Source organism: Pelophylax lessonae (assembly GCF_965119305.1).
Source record: "Pelophylax lessonae genome assembly, chromosome: 5".
Lineage (NCBI taxonomy): Eukaryota > Metazoa > Chordata > Amphibia > Anura > Ranidae > Pelophylax > Pelophylax lessonae.
Genome location: NC_138772.1, coordinates 144,490,171 through 144,515,717, shown reverse-complemented (window position 1 = coordinate 144,515,717; position 25,547 = coordinate 144,490,171). Strand labels below are relative to the sequence as shown.

General features: G+C 48.2%; 1 long non-coding RNA gene across 1 annotated transcript in view; it reads left to right on the top strand.

The window, feature by feature from the left end:
- LOC309555750 overlaps positions 1-25,547 on the top strand; it is a 119,153-nt gene that overhangs the window by 580 nt on the left and 93,026 nt on the right. The gene's annotated exons all lie outside the window — the stretch shown is intronic.

Below are 25,547 nucleotides of genomic sequence, written 5' to 3'. Positions count from 1 at the left end.
CTCTCTATACACTGCCTGTGATCACTGATCCCCCCCCTCTCTATATACACTGCCTGTAATCACCCCCTCTCTATACACTGCCTGTGATCACTGATCCCCCCCCTCTCTCTATACACTGCCTGTGATCCCCCCTCTCTATACACTGCCTGTGATCACCCCCTCTCTATACACTGCCTGTGATCACTGATCCCCCCCTCTCTATATACACTGCCTGTGATCCCCCCCTCTCTATACACTGCCTGTGATCACCCCCTCTCTATACACTGCCTGTGATCACTGATCCCCCCCCCTCTCTATATACACTGCCTGTGACCCCCCCCCTCTCTATACACTGCCTGTGATCCCCCTCTCTATACACTGCCTGTGATCACTGATCCCCCCCCCTCTCTATACACTGCCTGTGATCACTGATCCCCCCCCTCTCTATACACTGCCTGGGATCACTGATCCCCCCCTCTCTATACACTGCCTGTGATCACTGACCCCCCCCTCTCTATACACTGCCTGTGATCACTGACCCCCCCCTCTCTATACACTGCCTGTGATCACTGATCCCCCCTCTCTATACACTGCCTGTGATCACTGATCCCCCCCTCTCTATACACTGCCTGTGATCACTGATCCCCCCCTCTCTATATACTGCCTGTGATGACTGATCCCCCCCCTCTCTATACACTGCCTGTGATCATTGACCCCCCCCCTCTCTATACACTGCCTGTGATCACTGACCCCCCCCCCCCTCTCTATACACTGCCTGTGATCACTGATCCTCCCTCTCTATACACTGCCTGTGATCACTGATCCCCCCCTCTCTATACACTGCCTGTGATCACTGATCCCCCCTCTCTATACACTGCCTGTGATCACTGATCCCCCTCTCTATACACTGCCTGTGATCACTGATCCCCCCCTCTCTATACACTGCCTGTGATCACTGATCCCCCCTCTCTATACACTGCCTGTGATCACTGATCCCCCCCCTCTCTATACACTGCCTGTGATCACTGATCCCCCCCCTCTCTATACACTGCCTGTGATCACTGATCCCCCCCCTCTCTATACACTGCCTGTGATCACTGATCCCCCCCCTCTCTATACACTGCCTGTGATCACTGATCCCCCCCCTCTCTATACACTGCCTGTGATCACTGATCCCCCCCCTCTCTATACACTGCCTGTGATCACTGATCCCCCCCCCTCTCTATACACTGCCTGTGATCACTGATCCCCCCCCCCCCCTCTCTATACACTGCCTGTGATCACTGATCCCCCCCCCTCTCTATACACTGCCTGTGATCACTGATCCCCCCCCCCTCTCTATACACTGCCTGTGATCACTGATCCCCCCCCCCTCTCTATACACTGCCTGTGATCACTGATTTTCCCCCCCCCCCCCTCTCTATACACTGCCTGTGATCACTGATTCCCCCCCCCCTCTCTATACACTGCCTGTGATCACTGATCCCCCCCCTCTCTCTATACACTGCCTGTGATCACTGATCCCCCCCCCCTCTCTATACACTGCCTGTGATCACTGATCCCCCCCCCCCCTCTCTATATACACTGCCTGTGATCACTGATCCCCCCCTCTCTCTATATACACTGCCTGTGATCACTGATCCCCCCCTCTCTCTATATACACTGCCTGTGATCACTGACCCCCCCCCCCCCTCTCTATATCACTGCCTGTGATCACCCCCTCTCTATACACTGCCTGTGATCACTGATCCCCCCCTCTGTATATACACTGCCTGTAATCACCCCTCTCTATACACTGCCTGTGATCACTGATCCCCCCCTCTCTCTATACACTGCCTGTGATCCCCCCCTTCTCTATACACTGCCTGTGATCACCCCCTCTCTATACACTGCCTGTGATCACTGATCCCCCCCTCTCTCTATACACTGCCTGTGATCCCCCTCTCTATACACTGCCTGTGATCACCCCCTCTCTATACACTGCCTGTGATCACTGATCCCCCCCCCCTCTCTATATACACTGCCTGTGATCCCCCCCCTCTCTATACACTGCCTGTGATCACCCCCTCTCTATACACTGCCATATACACTGCCTGTGATCCCCCCCTCTCTATACACTGCCTGTGATCACCCCCTCTCTATACACTGCCTGTGATCACTGATCCCCCCCCCTCTCTATATACACTGCCTGTGATCCCCCCCTCTCTATACACTGCCTGTGATCCCCCTCTCTATACACTGCCTGTGATCACTGATCCCCCCCCCTCTCTATACACTGCCTGTGATCACTGATCCCCCCTCTCTATACACTGCCTGTGATCACTGATCCCCCCCTCTCTATACACTGCCTGTGATCACTGACCCCCCCCTCTCTATACACTGCCTGTGATCACTGACCCCCCCCTCTCTATACACTGCCTGTGATCACTGATCCCCCCTCTCTATACACTGCCTGTGATCACTGATCCCCCCTCTCTATACACTGCCTGTGATCACTGATCCCCCCCTCTCTATATACTGCCTGTGATCACTGATCCCCCCCTCTCTATATACTGCCTGTGATCACTGATCCCCCCCCCCTCTCTATACACTGCCTGTGATCATTGACCCCCCCCTCTCTATACACTGCCTGTGATCACTGACCCCCCCCCCTCTCTATACACTGCCTGTGATCACTGATCCTCCCTCTCTATACACTGCCTGTGATCACTGATCCCCCCTCTCTATACACTGCCTGTGATCACTGATCCCCCCTCTCTATACACTGCCTGTGATCACTGATCCCCCCTCTCTATACACTGCCTGTGATCACTGATCCCCCCCCCCCCCTCTCTATACACTGCCTGTGATCACTGATCCCCCCTCTCTATACACTGCCTGTGATCACTGATCCCCCCCCCCTCTCTATACACTGCCTGTGATCACTGATCCCCCCCCCCCTCTCTATACACTGCCTGTGATCACTGATCCCCCCCCCTCTCTATACACTGCCTGTGATCACTGATCCCCCCCCTCTCTATACACTGCCTGTGATCACTGATCCCCCCCTCTCTATACACTGCCTGTGATCACTGACCCCCCCCCCCTCTCTATACACTGCCTGTGATCACTGATCCCCCCCCCCCTCTCTATACACTGCCTGTGATCACTGACCCCCCCTCTCTATACACTGCCTGTGATCACTGACCCCCCCTCTCTATACACTGCCTGTGATCACTGACCCCCCCCCTCTCTATACACTGCCTGTGATCACTGATCCCCCCCCCCTCTCTATACACTGCCTGTGATCACTGATCCCCCCCTCTCTATACACTGCCTGTGATCACTGATCCCCCCCTCTCTATACACTGCCTGTGATCACTGATCCCCATCCCTCTCTCTATACACTGCCTGTGATCACCGATCCCCCCTCTCTATACACTGCCTGTGATCACTGATCCCCCCCTCTGTATACACTGCCTGTGATCACTGATCCCCCCCTCTGTATACACTGCCTGTGATCACTGATCCCCATCCCTCTCTCTATACACTGCCTGTGATCACTGACCCCCCCCTCTCTATACACTGCCTGTGATCACTGATCCCCCCCCTCTCTATATACTGCCTGTGATCACTGATCCCCCCTCTCTATTTACTGTCTGTGATCACTGACCCCCCCCCCCTCTCTACTGTCTGTGATCACTGACCCCCCCCCCCCTCTCTAAACACTGCCTGTGATCACTTAACACCCCCCCCTCCTCTATAACACTAGCCTGTGATCACTGATCCCCCCCCCTCTCTATACAGTGCCTGTGATCACTGATCCCCCCCTCTCTATACAGTGCCTGTGATCACTGATCCCCCCCCTCTGTATACACTGTCTGTGATCACTGATCCCCCCTCTGTATACACTGCCTGTGATCACTGATCCCCCCTCTGTATACACTGCCTGTGATCACTGACCCCCCCCCCCTCTCTACACCCAGCCTGTGATCACTGACCCCCCCTCTCTATACACTGCCTGTGATCACTGATCCCCCCCCCCCTCTCTATACACTGCCTGCCTGTGATCACTGATCCCCCCTCTCTATATACTGTGTGTGATCACTGATCCCCCCCCCCTCTCTATACACTGCCTGTGATCACTGATCCCCCCCTCTCTATACACTGCCTGTGATCACTGATCCCCCCCCTCTCTATACACTGCCTGTGATCACTGACCCCCCCCTCTCTATACACTGCCTGTGATCACTGACCCCCCCCCCTCTCTATACACTGCCTGTGATCACTGATCCCCCCTCTCTATACACTGCCTGTGATCACTGATCCCCCCTCTCTATACACTGCCTGTGATCACTGATCCCCCCTCTCTATATACTGCCTGTGATGACTGATCCCCCCCCCCCTCTCTATACACTGCCTGTGATCATTGACCCCCCCCTCTCTATACACTGCCTGTGATCACTGACCCCCCCCCCCCCTCTCTATACACTGCCTGTGATCACTGATCCTCCCTCTCTATACACTGCCTGTGATCACTGATCCCCCCTCTCTATACACTGCCTGTGATCACTGATCCCCCCTCTCTATACACTGCCTGTGATCACTGATCCCCCCTCTCTTTACACTGCCTGTGATCACTGATCCCCCTCTCTATACACTGCCTGTGATCACTGATCCCCCCTCTCTATACACTGCCTGTGATCACTGACCCCCCCCCTCTCTATACACTGCCTGTGATCACTGATCCCCCCCTCTCTATACACTGCCTGTGATCACTGATCCCCCCCCTCTCTATACACTGCCTGTGATCACTGATCCCCCCCCCCTCTCTATACACTGCCTGTGATCACTGATCCCCCCCCTCTCTATACACTGCCTGTGATCACTGATCCCCCCCCTCTCTATACACTGCCTGTGATCACTGATCCCCCCCTCTCTATACACTGCCTGTGATCACTGACCCCCCCCCCCCTCTCTATACACTGCCTGTGATCACTGATCCCCCCCCCCCCCTCTCTATACACTGCCTGTGATCACTGATCCCCCCCCCCTCTCTATACACTGCCTGTGATCACTGATCCCCCCCCCCTCTTTATACACTGCCTGTGATCACTGATCCCCATCCCTCTCTCTATACACTGCCTGTGATCACTGATCCCCCCTCTCTATACACTGCCTGTGATCACTGATCCCCCCCCCCTCTCTATACAGTGCCTGTGATCACTAATCCCCCCCTCTGTATACACTGCCTGTGATCACTGATCCCCCCCTCTCTATACACTGCCTGTGATCACTGATCCCCCCCCTCTCTATATACTGCCTGTGATCACTGATCCCCCCCCCTCTCTATATACTGCCTGTGATCACTGATCCCCCCTCTCTATTTACTGTCTGTGATCACTGACCCCCCCCCCTCTCTAAACACTGCCTGTGATCACTTAACACCCCCCCCTCCTCTATAAACTACCTGTGATCACTGATCCCCCCCCCTCTCTATACAGTGCCTGTGATCACTGATCCCCCCCTCTCTATACAGTGCCTGTGATCACTGATCCCCCCCCTCTGTATACACTGTCTGTGATCACTGATCCCCCCTCTGTATACACTGCCTGTGATCACTGATCCCCCCTCTGTATACACTGCCTGTGATCACTGACCCCCCCCCTCTCTACACCCAGCCTGTGATCACTGACCCCCCCTCTCTATACACTGCCTGTGATCACTGATCCCCCCCCCCCTCTCTATACACTGCCTGTGATCACTGATCCCCCCTCTTTATACACTGCCTGTGATCACTGATTCCCCCCCCCCCCCTCTATACACTGCCTGTGATCACTGATCCCCCCTCTCTATATACTGTGTGTGATCACTGATCCCCCCCCCTCTCTATACACTGCCTGTGATCACTGATCCCCCCCCTCTCTATACACTGCCTGGGATCACTGATCCCCCCCTCTCTATACACTGCCTGTGATCACTGACCCCCCCCTCTCTATACACTGCCTGTGATCACTGACCCCCCCCCCCTCTCTATACACTGCCTGTGATCACTGATCCCCCCTCTCTATACACTGCCTGTGATCACTGATCCCCCCTCTCTATATACTGCCTGTGATGACTGATCCCCCCCCCCTCTCTATACACTGCCTGTGATCACTGATCCCCCCCCTCTCTATACACTGCCTGTGATCACTGATCCCCCCCTCTCTATACACTCCCTGTGATCACTGATCCCCCCCCCCCCTCTCTATACACTGCCTGTGATCACTGATCCCCCCCCTCTCTATACACTGCCTGTGATCACTGATCCCCCCCTCTCTATACACTGCCTGTGATCACTGATCCCCCCCTCTCTATACACTGCCTGTGATCACTGACCCCCCCCCTCTCTATACACTGCCTGTGATCACTGATCCCCCCCCCCCCTCTCTATACACTGCCTGTGATCACTGATCCCCCCCCCCCTCTCTATACACTGCCTGTGATCACTGATCCCCCCCCCTCTCTATACACTGCCTGTGATCACTGATCCCCATCCCTCTCTCTATACACTGCCTGTGATCACTGATCCCCCCTCTCTATACACTGCCTGTGATCACTGATCCCCCCCCCCTCTCTATACAGTGCCTGTGATCACTAATCCCCCCCTCTGTATACACTGCCTGTGATCACTGATCCCCCCCTCTCTATACACTGCCTGTGATCACTGATCCCCCCCCTCTCTATATACTGCCTGTGATCACTGATCCCCCCCCCCTCTCTATATACTGCCTGTGATCACTGATCCCCCCTCTCTATTTACTGTCTGTGATCACTGACCCCCCCCCTCTCTAAACACTGCCTGTGATCACTTAACACCCCCCCCTCCTCTATAAACTACCTGTGATCACTGATCCCCCCCCCTCTCTATACAGTGCCTGTGATCACTGATCCCCCCCTCTCTATACAGTGCCTGTGATCACTGATCCCCCCCCCTCTGTATACACTGTCTGTGATCACTGATCCCCCCTCTGTATACACTGCCTGTGATCACTGATCCCCCCTCTGTATACACTGCCTGTGATCACTGACCCCCCCCCCCCCTCTCTACACCCAGCCTGTGATCACTGACCCCCCCTCTCTATACACTGCCTGTGATCACTGATCCCCCCCCCCCTCTCTATACACTGCCTGTGATCACTGATCCCCCCTCTCTATACACTGCCTGTGATCACTGATTCCCCCCCCCCCCTCTATACACTGCCTGTGATCACTGATCCCCCCTCTCTATATACTGTGTGTGATCACTGATCCCCCCCCCTCTCTATACACTGCCTGTGATCACTGATCCCCCCCCTCTCTATACACTGCCTGGGATCACTGATCCCCCCCTCTCTATACACTGCCTGTGATCACTGACCCCCCCCTCTCTATACACTGCCTGTGATCACTGACCCCCCCCCCCCTCTCTATACACTGCCTGTGATCACTGATCCCCCCTCTCTATACACTGCCTGTGATCACTGATCCCCCCTCTCTATACACTGCCTGTGATCACTGATCCCCCCTCTCTATATACTGCCTGTGATGACTGATCCCCCCCCCTCTCTATACACTGCCTGTGATCATTGACCCCCCCCTCTCTATACACTGCCTGTGATCACTGACCCCCCCCCTCTCTATACACTGCCTGTGATCACTGATCCTCCCTCTCTATACACTGCCTGTGATCACTGATCCCCCCCCCCCTCTCTATACACTGCCTGTGATCACTGATCCCCCCCCTCTCTATACACTGCCTGTGATCACTGATCCCCCCCCTCTCTATACACTGCCTGTGATCACTGATCCCCCCCTCTCTATACACTGCCTGTGATCACTGACCCCCCCCCCTCTCTATACACTGCCTGTGATCACTGATCCCCCCCCCCTCTCTATACACTGCCTGTGATCACTGACCCCCCCTCTCTATACACTGCCTGTGATCACTGACCCCCCCTCTCTATACACTGCCTGTGATCACTGACCCCCCCCTCTCTATACACTGCCTGTGATCACTGATCCCCCCCCCCCTCTCTATACACTGCCTGTGATCACTGATCCCCCCCCTCTCTATACACTGCCTGTGATCACTGATCCCCCCCTCTCTATACACTGCCTGTGATCACTGATCCCCATCCCTCTCTCTATACACTGCCTGTGATCACCGATCCCCCCTCTCTATACACTGCCTGTGATCACTGATCCCCCCCTCTGTATACACTGCCTGTGATCACTGATCCCCCCCTCTGTATACACTGCCTGTGATCACTGATCCCCCCCTCTGTATACACTGCCTGTGATCACTGATCCCCATCCCTCTCTCTATACACTGCCTGTGATCACTGACCCCCCCCTCTCTATACACTGCCTGTGATCACTGATCCCCCCCCCCTCTCTATACACTGCCTGGGATCACTGATCCCCCCTCTCTATACACTGCCTGGGATCACTGATCCCCCCCCTCTCTATACACTGCCTGTGATCACTGATCCTCCCCCCTCTCTATACACTGCCTGTGATCACTGATCCTCCCCCCTCTCTATACACTGCCTGGGATCACTGACCCCCCCCCCCTCTCTATACACTGCCTGTGATCACTGACCCCCCCCCCTCTCTATACACTGCCTGTGATCACTGACCCCCCCCCTCTCTATACACTGCCTGTGATCACTGATCCCCCCCCCTCTCTATACACTGCCTGTGATCACTGATCCCCCCCCCCTCTCTATACACTGCCTGTGATCACTGATCCCCCCCCCCTCTCTATACACTGCCTGTGATCACTGACCCCCCCTCTCTATACACTGCCTGTGATCACTGACCCCCCCCCCCTCTCTATACACTGCCTGTGATCACTGATCCCCCCCCCTCTCTATACACTGCCTGTGATCACTGATCCCCCCCCTCTCTATACACTGCCTGTGATCACTGATCACCCCCCTCTCTATACACTGCCTGTGATCACTGATCCCCATCCCTCTCTCTATACACTGCCTGTGATCACTGATCCCCCCTCTCTATACACTGCCTGTGATCACTGATCCCCCCCCCTCTCTATACAGTGCCTGTGATCACTAATCCCCCCCTCTGTATACACTGCCTGTGTTCACTGATCCCCCCCTCTCTATACACTGCCTGTGATCACTGATCCCCCCCCCTCTCTATATACTGCCTGTGATCACTGATCCCCCCCCCCTCTCTATATACTGCCTGTGATCACTGATCCCCCCTCTCTATTTACTGTCTGTGATCACTGACCCCCCCCCCTCTCTAAACACTGCCTGTGATCACTTAACACCCCCCCCTCCTCTATAAACTACCTGTGATCACTGATCCCCCCCCCTCTCTATACAGTGCCTGTGATCACTGATCCCCCCCTCTCTATACAGTGCCTGTGATCACTGATCCCCCCCCTCTGTATACACTGTCTGTGATCACTGATCCCCCCTCTGTATACACTGCCTGTGATCACTGATCCCCCCTCTGTATACACTGCCTGTGATCACTGACCCCCCCCCCCTCTCTACACCCAGCCTGTGATCACTGACCCCCCCTCTCTATACACTGCCTGTGATCACTGATCCCCCCCCCCCTCTCTATACACTGCCTGTGATCACTGATCCCCCCTCTCTATACACTGCCTGTGATCACTGATTCCCCCCCCCCCCTCTATACACTGCCTGTGATCACTGATCCCCCCTCTCTATATACTGTGTGTGATCACTGATCCCCCCCCTCTCTATACACTGCCTGTGATCACTTAACCCCCCCCCCTCCTCTATAAACTACCTGTGATCACTGATCCCCCCCTCTGTATACACTGTCTGTGATCACTGATCCCCCCTCTGTATACACTGTCTGTGATCACTGATCCCCCCCCTCTATACACTGCCTGTGATCACTGATCCCCCCCTCTCTATACACTGCCTGTGATCACTGATTCCCCCCCCCTCTCTAAACACTGTCTGTGATCACTGATTCCCCCCCCCTCTCTAAACACTGCCTGTGATCACTTAACACCCCCCCTCCTCTATAAACTACCTGTGATCACTGATCCCCCCCCTCTCTATACAGTGCCTGTGATCACTGATCCCCCCCCCTCTGTATACACTGTCTGTGATCACTGATCCCCCCTCTGTATACACTGCCTGTGATCACTGACCCCCCCCTCTGTATACACTGCCTGTGATCACTGACCCCCCCCCCCCTCTGTATACACTGCCTGTGATCACTGACCCCCCCTCTCTATACACTGCCTGTGATCACTGATCCCCCCCTCTCTATACACTGCCTGTGATCACTGATCCCCCCCTCTGTATACACTGCCTGTGATCACTGATCCCCCCCCCCCTCTCTATACACTGCCTGCGATCGCTGATCCCCCCCCTCTGTATACTGCCTGTGATCACAGATTCACCCCTCCCCCCCTGTACACTGACTGCGATGACTGATTCCCCCCCCCCCCCCCCCCGTACACTGCCTACCATCACTGATCCCCCACACTGCCTGTGATCACTAATTCCCCCCCCTTCCCTCTGTGCACTACCTGCGATCACTGATCCCCTTTATATGATAGAAGAGGGGCTGTGTTTCCCATGGCAACCAGCTACACCCTACCTGGCATCTTCTGATCTGCACTAAAAATGACAGCTGTTATTGTAAATGCCACCACCAGTTCATTTAAAGATCAGTAATGTTGTAAATATATATAATTTTTTTTTTTTTTTTTCTTAAAGAAAAGCGCAGGTTTGTTCTCATCTTAAGTTTGAACCAAACCCAAAAGCAAACAGGCACACCCACCAGATCAGTACCAAAGCCGGTGTACTCCCCTCCCCATAGCCACTCCGAACAATTCAAGCTAACAAGCTCATGACATTGTTGACCGAGTATGGCAGTTGACATGCATAGACTGGCAATGGTTAAATTTGTTGGCGGTAATGACCACCGAGTGCAACGTGTACAGCCCTGTGTAAAACCATGGGTCAGCCTTTCTCAACCAGGTTTCCTCCAGAGGTTTTATCAGAATAGTAACCTCCTGCGCTCAAGTGTGGTGTATGAAGAGTTCTGCCCTTTTTTGTGGTTTGTTTTGTTTAAGGCCTCATTCAGAATGTGAAATGAGGGCAGATAGGCTGCCATGTTCAGAAGCGGTTAAAGCCACAACAGCCCTAAGTCACATTCCAACTGGGCCAGCAGCTATGGCCTTTTTGTGTGCAGCCAGAAATGCCATCCCTGGACGCAAACTGGTCAGTCTTTAATTTCCTGGTGCCCAACCTGGGGCCAGATTGGCTGCATGTGGCCCTTTGGTATATGATGAGTGGCCCTTGGACCTCAGTAGTCTGTGGTGGAATCATTGATTGGGGTAATAGCATTGATCTCTACTAGCCTAACATGTTCTCAGTTTCATATTGTCTTCTGTACCCATCCCCAGCCCAAAATGTAGCATGCCCACACTGCCTGACCCTCGTTTCTTCTACTAGGTCTACAGATTCTGATAGTCCTCTCAAGCATTACATATACTGATTATGTGTGGCCTTTTGGTGATGTCATGGGCTGCATTTGAGGCCCCCTTTATCAAAGTTGACAACCACTGTTGGATAGATGAGCGGTTATACCCGAACAAAAACAACGTCGTCCATTGATTTGTACAGAGTACAAATCTGCCCATGTGGCTGCCAGCCATAGACATCCGCACACAGTATATGTCTGGGATGAAGCTTCCTGGCCAGCCAGCAGGAAAGGCTAATGGCACGTGTGAATGTTACAGTGCATACATTAATTTATAACAATTACTGTCATTGTACTTGTGCTGGAAAAAAGATGTCTGTCCAGTAACTATATTAAGGCATTTCTTTTCTTCTCCTGCCTATAGGTTTAGGTAGTATACATGTAGGAAAGCTCCTATAAAAACGGCATGCATTCCATTACCGATATATATAAGGCGACTGTGGTCATATAACACCATTAAATTATGGAACACGCTGTTTTGTATTTGTACTAAGAGTTAATTTTTCAGGATAAACTTTCAAGGGTCTACCACGGGGGGTAGCCTGTCCTGAAAAACAAACCTCTTCTCGACCACTTTAGGGTTATATGTGGCTGCAGGGTAAGTCAGCCATGATGCTCACCTGGGACACATATGCGTCCATTGTGCACTGCTGCTCTTTGCTGAGAGCGCTCTCTTTGTGCACTCCCAACATACTGACCAAGCTGTCAATGACAGCTCCAGGTCAGCTTTTACAGCCAATGGGAGGGACTCCCAATCATGTGACAGCCAATTCAGTGGTCACATGATCAGGAACTCCACCTTTGGCTGTTTGGTACCTTTTTTTTAAAGGGCTGGCTGGAGTTAAACTGTATCTAAACCTACAAAAACCAATGTAATGTTTTTCAGTTTCCCAGTCCTAAAGCTAAGTGGAATTTGTTTAGTTGATGGCCACCTGACATCCTTTGATTGAAAAATCGAAGAAGCAGCACAGTTAAATTGGTGGACAAACAGCTGCTGCATCCAATCAGTTGGTGTTCTGACAGCCGCTGTTCTGACAGAATGCTATACCCGCTCAGATTGCTATACCCTCGTCACTTCCGCCCCGGTGCGCATGCGCAGAAGGCATTCTGGAGGTCCGATGTGTATAGCGAACAGCTGACTGAGAAGAGGCGGGGCTGAGGTGTCATCGAGTTCTTACAGGGGGCGGGGCGGGGAAGATTAGTAGACCTGAGAGGAGGCGGTACACCTGAGAGGAGGCGGTACGGAAGCAAATATCATCAAGTTCTTACAGGGGGCGGGAAGTATACAGTACCGAAGGAACTACTTTTAATACATTTATTACACGGCCGCAAGTCTCCTAATCTTCCCCGCCCCGCCCCCTGTAAGAACTCGATGATATTTGCATCTGTACTGCCTCCTCTCAGGTGAAACGCCTCCTCTCAGGTCTACTAATCCTCCCCGCCCCCTATAAGAATTTGAAGATATTTGCATCCGTACCGCCTCCTCTCAAGTGTACCGCCTCCTCTCAGGTCTACTAATCCTCCCCGCCCCGCCCCCTGTAAGAACTCGATGACGCCTCAGCCCCGCCTCTTCTCAGTCAGCTGTTCGCTATACACATCGGACCTCCAGAATGCCTTGTGCGCATGCGCACCGGGGCGGAAGTGACGAGGGTATAGCAATCTGAGCGGGTATAGCATTCTATCACAACACCGCCAGTGCTGGTTGTAAGTAAAGGAAACAAAGAAGGCACTTGGGCCTAGCGCATTATCTTCAAAACATGGTTTATTAAATGGTATAAAACAGGTGAATGTACAAACCAAGGCTAGCATCATCTGCTTAAATCCATATACGTAATTTCACAATGCTCGTAGACACATCAGCTAACGGGTTTCGAGGTTACCACCTTCATCAGAGCTTTGTCTGGATGATTACTGGTATAGCTAAAGGACTTTATGGTCCGATTCCGTGCCTCTCAGCCTGGTGCTGTCATTTTGCAGATCCTCCTCCCATGTCTGGGTGTCTCAGATATGAGAGGAGGATCTGCAAAGTGACATCACCAGGCTGAGAGGCACGGAATCTGACCATAAAGTCCTTCAGCTATACCAGTAGTCATCCAGACAAGACTCTGAAGAAGAGGGTACCCTTGAAACGCGTTACCAATGTGTCTATGAGCATTGTGAATTTACGTATATGGACTTAAGCAGATGATGCTATGTCTAAGCTATAATGCAAGCATTGGTTTGTGAGTACATTCACCTCTGTTTTATATAATTTAATAAAATGAGGTTTGAGGATAATGCTCTAGGCCCACGTGCCTTCTTTGTTTCCTATACTTAGTCATATCGGACGTTCCCAGTCTTTTGAGGGCAGCGAGGAGCACATTATCCACATGCAGTAATAAGTCAAGATAGGAGTTTGACACCACATTGAGATTTATCGCACAGTGCAGGAGAGTGAATATAGCGTCAGTGCTGGTTTTCACAATACAGAAGCACAGCAGGGGGATTCTTCCATCATATATAGCCCACAGGCTGAATGTAGAAAAAAAAATCCAGTAGTGTATTGCTAGCTTTAGATGTGGCTGCATTAGATTTCTTTTTTTTTTTTTTAGATTTCTTTTTTTTTTTAGATTTCTTTTTTTTTTTTTAACAGGCTTTTTCTTCTTTATTTTCACCTGATGATCCCACCAGTAGCATACTTCCTGTCCTAGGGTGGCAACCCACTGTACTGTGTGGAGAAGTAGTGTTTTGTTACCTTTAGGATCGTGTTTTTGGACTACAGAACACTTTCATTCTCTGTTCTCCTTTAGCCCTGGTTCACACTGCACATCACATGCGATTCGCACTGCATTTCTGTGCAAGGATTCTGTGCAGTTTAATTTGAGCCCATTCATTTTAATTTTCCCAAATCGCACTGCATCCACATGAAAAGGGTACGATCAGACTTTTTTTTTTTTGTTGTTGGAACTGGTGTTTACACCGATGTGATCTGGTTCAGTCAAATGCACTGTTTTATGACTAATTTTTTATTGACACCCACAGCAGATCACATGAACCCAGTGCAATTGCTATGCGGTGCAGGAAAAGCACAGGAATCGCTGCTTTTCACTGTGAACTAGGGCTTACAAAGAAGGGGAGATGTTCTGTAGCCCAGAGAGAGAGAGCTAGAAAACAATGCTGATTGATAATGGCACAGGCAGAGAGCAAAGAAAGGTATCGGCTTATTGGATTTCTGGCTAACCCTGCAAGTGGTATTTAAAGCTGAGCTCCACTCAAAAGGAGAAGTTCTGCTTTAAAGAGGTTGTAAACTCAGAATTTTTTTTTTTTTTTAAAAACGAACACCTGAAAGACAAACCCATAATGAGCTAGTATGCATTGCATACTAGCTCATTATGAAATTTTTCCCTTCCAACGAAGCTTCGCAGTGCCGACCGCTCACCTGTCTCATGGGTGACCTGTTCTGTCGCCCTTCTTCTGGGTTTGCGGCATCTGTCCATTTGATTGGCTGGAGCCGTGATGATGTCACTCCCGCGCGGGAGCCGACGGTCACGGCACAGGGCTCTGAAGGAACGGCACCAGCGGCCGTTCCTTCAGAGCGCATGCGCCAGTGACGTCACTGGCTGCATGCAAATTAATTATCTCCTAAACGGTACATGTTTAGGAGATATTTACAGTACCTATACGTAAAGTCTATGATAAGGCCTACCTATAGGTACAAGTTGCAGAGGAGGGTTTACTTCCTCTTTAAAGCCTCCTCCCCCTTCTCCTGTTTGTGAAACAGAGCTTTTAGGCAGAGGGGGGGGGGGCAGGTACCTGATTTTGACAGGTTCCGGCTCCCACTTCTGTTCCGGTCCCTTAGGCCAGTGGTTCTCAATTCCGGTCCTCGGGACCCACCAACAGGCCAGGTTTGCAAGATAACTAAATTACATCACAGGTGATCTCATTTGCTGCTCAGTGATTGCAGTATTCTAGTCTGCATCCCCCAAGGTAATACTTAAAATCTGGCCTGTTAGTGGGTCCCGAGGACCGGAATTGAGAACCACTGCCTTAGGCAATAGGAAGCAGGCATCCCCTCCCCCCCTCCTAAAATCTTCTGGAGAACAAGACCGGTCCCAGAAGACTTCAGGACCAGACACAGAGTACAGTGCCACTCGCACATGTGCAGTGGGCACCCGGCTGTGAAGCCGCAAACTATCACAGCCGGGTGCCCATAGTAAAGATGCTGGGGTGAGTAGTACACTCTTGGATCGTGGGACAGGTGAGTGGCTTTGTATTATAAGTCAGCATCTACACTTTTTTTGTAGCTGCTGACTTTTAATGAACACAAAAATGACTGGAACGCCGCTTTAAGAGATCAAACTGGAGAAAATAAGGTAATTCTTAGGGTTTACATACACTTTAGCTGTTGGGGTTGGTTCACACCCGTACCGTACTACGTGTGTGTGCGCCATCAGCAGAGAGGTATGGTTCTCTGTGTTCAGCACATCACACTCTACCTTTTTTTTTTTTTTTGTCAAATTTCATCTTTCTGCTTCGCAACCTGTTCTGATGCAGTGTAGTGCGACGCAAGTCGCAAACGTTACCGTGAAAAGGAGTAATGCACCTTCTACTTTTTTTTCGGGAAGGCTGAGCTGAACAAACTGAACATAAGGCAGATTGCTTTGTCCAAGCTTTGGGACTACGTTGGAATAAGCTGCCCAGTACAGTTCAACACATCTGGTGTGAAAGGGTCCTTTGTGCAAAAAATGAAAAAAAATCACATACAGTACCGAATTATAGAGATAAATTCAGCCAATGGGCTTCATTCTGCTTTGATATGCTGAATTCTCCTAAAAAAAAAAAAAAAATAGTCTACTGGTTGCCTCCATTTTATGAGATAACAGCCTTCAATAGAAGGGCTGTACTGTACTTCAAGTCCTAAATAATGAATTCCTTATGATGAGAACGGACCAGCTCTAAACTGTTCAATGCTTGCTACATTATTGTGTATTTGTGTTCATTTTTGGGTTACTACGTATTTAGTATTATGTGAAAGAATTCTAAGATAATTAAATAGAACATAGGATTCATTTTACGTCTCATATGGTTCATCCCCATTGGTATTTTAGGAACATGTGATGTGCTCAAGGCAGCTGACATGCTTCACGTTTCCACTTCCTCTTTTTATTTCATTTTTTTTTCCTTTGTTTCATCAGCTTTCTGTCTATTACAGTAGAATAGCTGTGCCATTTTTTAGTTTTTAAATGCTAACTGCATTTCAGTAAATGTATTGGATTTTTACAAAATAAAATGTCATCATTCAGAATGTAGTAGAGCTATATTTTATTAATGATCTGGTTTTAAAATAAAAGCGGGATAAAACAATGGGTAGACGTAATAAACATATTTTTAGCTACATTTATTACAAAGTGAGAGCAGCTTTTCCCTACATATGTACATAGCATTCCGCCTTCTAGAGATAAAATGTATAAACCAAGCAAACCTCAAATTATTACATTAACAATCAAAAACTAAGTACATCTTCAGTGTGCATAAGATTTGCAAACAGTAAAAATCTGATGCACTATATAAATATATACGTTTAAAGAGGAAGTAAACCCTCCTCTGTAACTTGTACCTATAGGTAAGCCTATGATAAGGCTTACCTATAGATACTGTATATATCTCCTAAACATGTACCGTTTAGGAGATATTTACCTTACATGCAGCCAGTGACGTCACTGGCGCATGCGCTCTGAAGGAACGGCCGCTGGTGCCGTTCCTTCAGAGCCCCGTGCCGTGACCGTCGGCTCCCACGTGGGAGTGACATCATCACGGCTCCAGCCAATCAGATGGCCAGGTGCCGCGATCCCGGAAAACGGGCGACTGAACATGTCGCCCGTCATAAAGGTAAGCGGGAGGCACGGCGGGGGCTCGTTGTAAGGTAAGTATTTCATAATGAGCTAGTATGCGTTGCATACTAGCTCATTATGGGTTTCTCTTTTAGGTTGAAAATAAAAAAAAAATTGGGTTTACAACCTCTTTAAGAACAATATTTTGATAGTCCATCAATATTTGGTTGATACATCCACCTCTACTCATCTCTTCTGATGGCCTACTTTTAGCAGCATTCATAGTGCCTCTTTTTATTTCTTGTGTGTTGTAAGGCCCCTTTCACACGGGCGTTCCGATCCGATTTGCCTGTCAGTTTTTCAGGCGACCTGATCGGATGCTCCATGCATCTGCTATTCGATTCTTATCCTGTCTGTGAAATCCAGAGGAATAGAAACTCCATTTTCCATCCGTCTATCGGATCGGATGAGAACGGACAGGCGGTCCGTTCTCTTCCAATCTCCCCATAGAGGAGAGCGGGGATCTGACAGCTCCATCTCTGCACACAGAGCAGAGACGGAGCTGTCATCCGCCTGCTCAGCGGGGATCGGCGGATTGACCCCCCCCTGCTGAGCAGAACAGACTCTGTTGGGCGGTGCGCCCGTGTGAAAGGGGCCTTACTGCACTACTTTGGTCCAACTTTCATGCGTTTTGAGGTCCATAGGCATTGCTCCAAGTCCAGTCCAAATCGCGGTAAAAGCATGGCAAAATCGCGTGACTTAAAGGCCCGTTCACACTTGACGGAAATCAGACGAAATATCCTCTGATTTTTCTCTCTCTTGCTCATCGTTCATAACCGTTTTTAGTTGACAGTGCATAAATGTTCACAAAATTTCTCGTCCGATTTTTTTTTTTTTTTTTCTTTTTTGGGGACATTTGTTCCCAGACTTCCGGATTGTCAGCAACTTCAGATCATGCGCAGTCTTTCGTATCTGATTTTTCACGGGTGTACTGCATACACATTAAACGAAAATTGGTCGTCTGGGGAAAGATGATAAAAAATTTTGGTGTTTGTCCCTCCGTTTTTTTTCGTTGAAAATGTCGGCATCGGCTGCTGAGTTGTGTACACGCTAGTCAAAAATCGTACGATTTTACCTCGGACGGGAATTTTCGTCAGATTTTCTACTATTGTGTACCCCACTTTAAGGTCGCGTTAAGGCCCCTTTCACACTTGTGCAACTTGTCGTGCAACTTTGGACATCAGAGTTGCACAACATGTTCTTCCCCAATGTTTCCACTGATACCCTTTCATATATGTGCAACTTAAAGTTCCAGACACAATTCAGAATAGTTCATCCACTACTTTGTCCGACTTTCATGCACTTTGAGGGCCATAGATTTCAATGTTAATCCTCAGAAGTTGCATGAAAGTCATACCTGAATTTATACAATGCAACTTGTGTGCAACAGTTGTCCATTAAAACTGGTCAAAGCCAAAGTCTTATCCAGGTTGCATCCATCCAAAGTTGCTCCAAAGTCGGCTCAATTTTGGAGTCGTACAAGTGTGAAAGGGGCCTAATGCTTCGTACACACGCAACGATTATCGGCCGACCGATCGGCCATCTTTTGTCCTGTGTTGTTGTGTTGGAATGTGCCTAGACTGCACACAAATTTTCTCGGCCAACAAATATCTACTTCAGAAGTGATGTCATGTGATGGTTTACTTTCCGTGTGTTTTTTCATCTCTGAGCATGCCCAGTCTTGCTCATCAGATTTTTGTCTGCCGAAATCTGTACTGACTGATGGAAAATCGGCCGTTGTGGTGACGGCCAACAAAAATTTTATAGCCTGCACACCAGATTTTTTTTCGGCCGAAAAGTCGGAGTCGGTTGTCGAAAGCATCATACTAACAAGCCGAAAATCGGCCGATTGGACGTTGGCCGAAAATTCACGGCCAACTATCGACGCGTGTGTACGGGGCATTAGTGATAATACTGAAGACAAACCCTCCCCATTAGTTTGAGAAAGGATGTGATACAGGAAACAAACATTTAATTAAAACAGAGAAAGATGTAAGTTTGGAATAATGCTTGGGAAGAGTAGGAAGGGTTGAAATCTATAGTAATTTTAGTGCTGTTTGTATCCCTGTTGAAGACCTCTCCCTTCGCTTCCTGACTTCGATTTGTGACCCCCTCACTGTGGCTTGATGAGTAGAAATTTCCCTAGCAGACGTCAGATGTAGAACTTGTACAGTGTACAAAACGTATTGTTAATTGAGTTTTGTTCTTTTTTTTTTTTTTTTTTTTTTTTTTATAAATATAACTTTTTTAATATGTAAGAGACGGAAGGCATGTATCTAAGGTGGAATTTTCAAGCAGACCCCTTTTCATTTTATGACATCGCTCTTCCAGGAGCTGCTCCCGACCCTAAGAATCCGTAGTCTCCTCTCCACTTTTGCTGATTGCCTCATCTTTTTGATCCTTTACCTGCAGGATGAGGTGACTAAATGATGGCTGATAAGTTTTTCACCTGATGTTTTTGAATTTTCAATGCCGTTTTGAAAATGAGCCTTCTACCGGATTCGGTAATTGCAAGTGATTATAATTACTGATTATACTGATTATGAGTGATTTGTTTTTGAAATGGTGATATCTTTAAGGTGTTTTAGACTTTGGTGTTTCATTCAATATTTCTTCCTGGGGGTGAATCGGAAAGCAAGACACCATTGAAATAGATTTGGTTTTCAAATGTCTTGCACACATGCCAAGTCATTTGTCTGATACTTTAATAAGGATCTTAAGTGTGTATCTGAGCCCCAATAATTTAAACTTGCAGTTGCTTCACCCACATCTTATTATTTTATGTGTCATTAGGAATCAAGTTAATGACACATTATGAACAGGCTCTATATGGTCAGTAATTTTCTACCTTTTTAAAATTGCTTTCAACAGCTAAGAAAAATTTGACAGTTTAATTAAAGATCAACACCAGACTTTACCAGTGGCAGCAGCCTAGCTTTTGTGTTATTTGTAATCATTTTTCTTGCCTTTTTGTTTTTATGTAACGCAGTACTTTTAAGGTCCATTCACACTAGCGCGACTTGTCAGGCGACTTGGTCGCCTGACAAGTCGCGGTGGGTCGCTCGCCATGGAATAGTACAGGACCCGTTCTAATAGGAGTGACACAAGTCGCTCCGACTTAGAAAAAGGGTCCTGTACTACTTTGGGGCGACCTGGAGGCGACTTGCATTGACTTCACAGGTCACCCCAGCAAGTCGTGTCGCGCCAGTCTGAATGGGCGCTTAATGCTTGAAGACCAGGCGTTTTTCTGCTACTTTTTTTACTAGTAAAAAAATCTGTATTTTCTATATATATATTAGAGCTGCACGATTCTGGCCAAAATGAGAATCACGATTTTTTAGCTTGGAATAAAGATCACGATTCTCTCACGATTCTCTGTGTAACAAAAAAAAATTGGGATAACTTTACTGTTACGTTTTTTTTTTATTCATTAAAGTCTATTAATTGCGTTTGAAAGACTGCTGCTCAAATACAGTGTGACATAAAATATTACAACAATCGCCATTTTATTCTGTAGGGTCTCTGCTAAAAAATATATATATAAAATGTTTGGGGGTTCTAAGTACTTTTCTAGCAAAAAAAACTGATTTTAACTTGCAAGCAACAAATGTCAGAAAAAGATCCAGTCTTTAAGAGGTTAAACTTCCTTTCTCCCTGGCAGAGGGAAGGAAAAGATACAATGTAATCATTTTTGTTTATAGTTACTGGGAGACTTTGCTGATAGCCGCCAGGAGGCTTTTTTTTTTTTTTTTCCACAGCTGTTCTCTCTGCTATGCAAAGAATCGAGCATATTTCAGGGTTAGATCGTCAGGGGGGGTGAATCGAGATCGCGATTTTCATACGATTAATCGTGCAGCTCTAATATATATATATATATATATATATATATATATATATTATAAAAAATTTTTTTAGCAGAGATCCTAGAGAATAAAATGGTGGGTTTTGCAATATATTTTTTATTTTTTTATCACATGGTATTTGCACAGAGGTTTTTTTTTTTTTTTTTTTTTAATGTAAATTTGTTGGAAAAAATAAATTTTGAATGAATTTTAAGGCACACAAACAGACTATGATACCCATTTTTTTGGTAAAATATAAAAGATGGTGTTACACTGAGTAAAAAGATACTCAACATGACACGCCTTAAAATTTGTGCACGCTCGTGGAATGGCAACAAACTATGGTATTTAAAAAATCTCCATAGACGATGCTTTTAAAGCTTTTACAGGTTACCAGTTTAGAGTCATAGAGGAGGTCTGGTGCTAGAATTATTGCACTCGCTCGGACGTTCGCAGCAATACCTCACATGTCTCCAACGCATGCAGGGTGACAGGGACACTTTATACTTTTTTTTTACACTTTTTTTATTATTATTATTATTATGGATTTCTATAGTGCCAGCAGTTTACGCAGCGCTTTACAATATTAGAGGGAGACAGTACATTTACAATACAAGAGAATTAACAGGGCCCTGCTCAGAAGAGCTTACAATCTAATGGGGTGGGGCAGGTGCTACAAGAGGTTGTAAGAGTAGGGAATGAGCTGATGGCAGATAAGTTGGCGGTGTGATAGGCTTCCCTGAAGAGATGAGTTTTCAGGGATCGCCTGAAAGCAGCTAGAGTAGGAGATAGCCATACAGGTTGAGGTAGAGCGTTCCAGAGAATGGGAGAGGCCCTGGAGAAATCCTGGAGACGAACATGAGAGGAGGAGACAAGGGAGCTTGAGAGTAGGAGGTCTTGAGAGGAGCGGGGAGGACGGTTTGGGTGATATTTGGAGACAAGATTGGTGATGTAGCTCGGGGCAGAGTTGTGAATGGCTTTGTATGTTGTGGTTAGTATTTTGAATTGAATTTGCTGGGCAATCGGGAGCCAGTATAGGGATTGGCATAGAGGGGAGGCAGACACTGAGCGATTGGTAAGGTGGATAAGCCTGGCAGCAGCGTTCATGATAGACTGAAGAGGGGATAGCCTATGAAGTGGTAGGCCTATGAGAAGGGAGTTGCAATAGTCGAGGCGAGAAATAACAAGGGAGTGAAGTCTACAAGCTTTTGACAATGATTGGATTTGGGGCTGAAAGGACAGGTCAGAGTTCAGGATTACACCTAGTACCCTGGCATGAGGGGAGGAATTGATGGCATAACTAATTTTGATAGAAAAGTCATGGAGAAGGGCACGGGCGGGAGGGAATATTACCAGCTCAGTTTTAGAGAGATTTAGTTTGAGGAAGTGGTGCGACATCCATGTTGATATATCAGTATGTACAGTGGGTACGGAAAGTATTCAGACCCCCTTACATTTTTCACTCTTTGTTATATTGCAGCCATTTGCTAAAATCATTTAGGTTCCTTCTTCTTCCTCATGAATGTACACATAGCACCCCATACTGACAGAAAAACACAGAATTGTTGACATTGTTGCAGATTTATTAAAAAAGAAAAACTGAAATATCACATGGTCCTAAGTATTCAGACCCTTTGCTCAGTATTTAGTAGAAGCCCCCTTTTGATCTAATACAGCCAGGAGTCTTTTTGGGAAAGATGCAACAGGTCTTTCACACCTGGATTTGGGGGTCCTCTGCCATTCCTCCTTGCAGATCCTCTCCAGATCTGTCAGGTTGGATGGTAAACGTTGGTGGACAGCCATTTTTAGGTCTCTCCAGAGATGCTCAATTGGGTTTAAGTCAGGGCTCTGGCTGGGCCATTCAAGAACAGTCACAGAGTTGTTGTGAAGCCACTCCTTCGTTATTTTAGCTGTGTGCTTAGGGTCATTGTCTTGTTGGAAGGTAAACCTTAGGCCCAGTCTGAGGTCCAGAGCACTCTGGAGAAGGTTTTTGTCCAGGATATCCCTGTACTTGGCCGCATTCATCTTTCCCTCGATTGCAACCAGTCGTCCTGTCCCTGCAGCTGAAAAACACCCCCACAGCATGATGCTGCCACCACCATGCTTCACTGTTGGGACTGTATTGGACAGGTGATGAGCAGTGCCTGGTTTTCTCCACACATACCGCTTAGAATTAAGGCCAAAAAGTTCTATTTTGGTCTCATCAGACCAGAGAATCTTATTTCTCACCATCTTGGAGTCCTTCAGGTGTTTTTTTAGCAAACTCCATGTGGGCTTTCATGTTTCTTACACTGAGGAGAGGCTTCCGTCGGGCCACTCTGCCATAAAGCCCTGACTGGTGGAGGGCTGCAGTGATGGTTGACTTTCTACAACTTTCTCCCATCTCCTGACTGCATCTCTGGAGCTACGCCACAGTGATCTTTGGGTTCTTCTTTACCTCTCTCACCAAGGCTCTTCTCCCCCGATAGCTCAGTTTGGCCGGACGGCCAGCTCTAGGAAGGGTTCTGGTCATCCCAAACGTCTTCCATTTGAGGATTATGGAGGCCACTGTGCTCTTAGGAACCTAAGTGCAGCAGAAATCTTTTTGTAACCTTGGCCAGATCTGTGCCTTGCCACAATTCTATCTCTGAGCTCTTCAGGCAGTTCCTTTGACCTCATGATTCTCATTTGCTCTGACATGCATTGTGATCTGGAAGGTCTTATATAGACAGGTGTGTGGCTTTCCTAATCAAGTCCAATCAGTATAATCAAACACAGCTGGACTCAAATGAAGGTGTAGAACCATCTCAAGGATGATCAGAAGAAATGGAAAGCACCTGAGTTAAATATATGAGTGTCACAGCAAAGGGTCTGAATACTTAGGACCATGTGATATTTCAGTTTTTCTTTTTAATAAATCTGCAACAATGTCAACAATTCTGTGTTTTTCTGTCAGTATGGGGTGCTATGTGTACATTCATGAGGAAGAAGAATGAACTTAAATGATTTTAGCAAATGGCTGCAATATAACAAAGAGTGAAAAATTTAAGGGGGTCTGAATACTTTCCGTACCCACTGTAAGTTAGCAATGCGAGAGGAGACTGAAGGAGTGAGGTGAGGAGTAGACAAATAGATTTGAGTGTCATCGGCATATAGATGGTATTGGAAGCCCTGGGCAGTTATCAAGTGACCAAGGGAAGCGGTGTAGATAGAGAAGAGGAGAGGTCCAAGAAGAGAGCCTTGGGGAACCCCCACAGAAAGGGGCAATGGGGAGGAGGAAGTAGAGTTGTGGGTAACACTGAAGGAGCGCTGTGATAGGTAGGAGGAGAACCAAGATAGAGCAGAATCTTGGAGGCCAAGGGAACAGAGTTTATTAAGAAGGAGCGGGTGGTCAACAGTATCAAAGGCCGCAGAAAGGTCAAGTAATAGAAGTATGGAGTAGTGGCCATTGGTTTTAGCAGTTAGTAGATCGTTTGTGAGTTTTAGTAAGGCAGCTTCTGTAGAGTGCTGCAAGCGAAAGCCAGACTGTAAGGGATCAAGAAGGTTATTTTCACTGAGATAGGAGCTGAGACGGTTGTAGACTAAGCGTTTTAGAAGTTTAGAAGTGAATGGGAGCAGTGAAATGGGTCTTAAGTTGTTCAGGTTGGTGGGGTCTAGTGAGGGCTTTTAAAGTATGGAAGTGATCTGCGCATGTTTTTTTGAGGGGAGGGGAAGGTGCCACTAGAGAGGGAGAGATTGAAGATGTCAGTAAGGGAGCATAGAATAGAGTAAGAGGGTGTCCGTAGTAGTTGTGAGGGAACAGGGGGTTAGGTGGGCATCTGAAAACTGTTTTTTAACCTCTTCAGTAGTAGCCAGTTCAAAGGTTGAGTGCCTGTTTCTGCGTGTAGTTCGAGGAGCAAGTGCATCAAGTGATGACGAGAGTGAACTGTTGTAAACAGAGGTGGCCAGGTCAGGACAGGGGAGAGATTATGTCATGTAGGTGGTCAGTAGCAGAATAGAGGAGAGAGGGGTTAAAGTAACGGAGGTTCCTACAAGTAATTGTTTGCTGCCTGGGGGGTTGGGTGATTTGAGGCAAGGATACAGTGAAACTGATGAGGTTGTGATCAGAGAGAGGAAAGGGGGTGTTGGTGTGGTTGCCAGCAGAGCAGAGATGGGCGAATATAAGGTTGAGGGTATTACCATTGGAGTGAGTGGAAGTATGTGTCCATTGGGTTAGGTCAAAAGAGGAAGTTAGGTTGAGGGTTGAGTTGTAGCTGGGCTGTTAACATTGACAGGGATGTTGAAGTCACCAAGAATGATAGTGGGTGTTTCAGAGGAGAGAAAGTAGGGTAGCCAGGCAGCAAAGTCATCGAAAAAGCGTGATGCTGGT